Genomic DNA, 1,193 nt, shown 5'->3' on the forward strand with positions numbered 1-1,193 from the left:
GATCTGCCACCTGTGGCTCCAAAACCCAACTCTGACCTGCATTCTCCAAAACTGGCTGATGGAGGTTGACTCATAAACAAAAACTTTTTTTTCTGGCCATACCCTGTGGTTGCTGCTTTTGATACCCAGTGTGGTGCCAGGGACTGAACACAGGTCAGCTGTATACAAGGCCTATTCCCTACCAGACTATAGTTCTGACACCTAAATTTAGTTTTGGTTGGCCACGCCTAGTGGAGTTTACCCCTGGCTCTGTTGTCATTGATCGCTCTAGGTTTGGGGATCTGTGGGGTGATGGGGATTCAACCCTTGTCAGCTTTGTGCCAGACAAGCACCTCCTGATCTGTGCTATCTCTGTAGCCATCATAAAAATGCTTTTATGCTGGGAAAAGTCCAGAAAGTTGTGTTCTTTTTTCCGATTAACTACACAATTCACTTTTTACTTGTGTGTTTTTGTTTTGGGGCCACAGCCAGCAGTGCTCTGGGTACTGGACTAACCTGACTCTGCATTCAGGAGTCACTCCAGGTGGGCTTGGGGGATCCTATGGGATGTTTGGGATTAAACCAGAGTCAGCTGCCTTCAAGGCAAGTGCCCTCCCCAATATGCTGTTGCTCTGGCCCGGGGCCTAATTCTTCTCTGTTGCACTATATGTTTAGATATCAAAACATTTTCAGTTCAAGTGGAACTACGGCCCGTGAGATTAGGAGAGCAGGTCAGGTGCTTGCCTTGCCCTCCCTGAGAGCAATTTCAGACTCCAAAGCAGAAACTTCTGGTCAGGAATCTGGGGTTTGTGCAACACTCTCATGCTCACAGACCTTTGCGTGGAGCTTCCTGCTGATTATCGGGAATTATAGGTGGGAGAAGATGATGTTTTCCTGTCTGACACACCGTCCACAGGGAGAAGGAAAGTGATAAGATTATATGATGCAGTGACAGGAGTGCATAGGCCTTCAGAGCTGACTGTCTCTAGAGTTTTTTCAGGAGGGAGCACTGGATCTACTGTTTTTGAGGCTGCTTTTGTCCTTGTTTATTTGTTTTCTTGTATTTGGGTTTGAATCATACTCCACTGAGGAGTACTCCAAGCTCACTGCTCAAGTTATACTTCTGCCAGGACTCGTACTCTGGTGCCGCAGATCCAAGACTGACTTCTTTGACTTTGTTCTATTTGGGAAGGTTGGGGACCACACCTAGTGAT

This window comes from Sorex fumeus, unplaced genomic scaffold (assembly GCF_029834395.1).
Source record: "Sorex fumeus unplaced genomic scaffold, SorFum_2.1 ptg000134l, whole genome shotgun sequence".
In the NCBI taxonomy this organism is placed as follows: Eukaryota; Metazoa; Chordata; class Mammalia; order Eulipotyphla; family Soricidae; genus Sorex; species Sorex fumeus.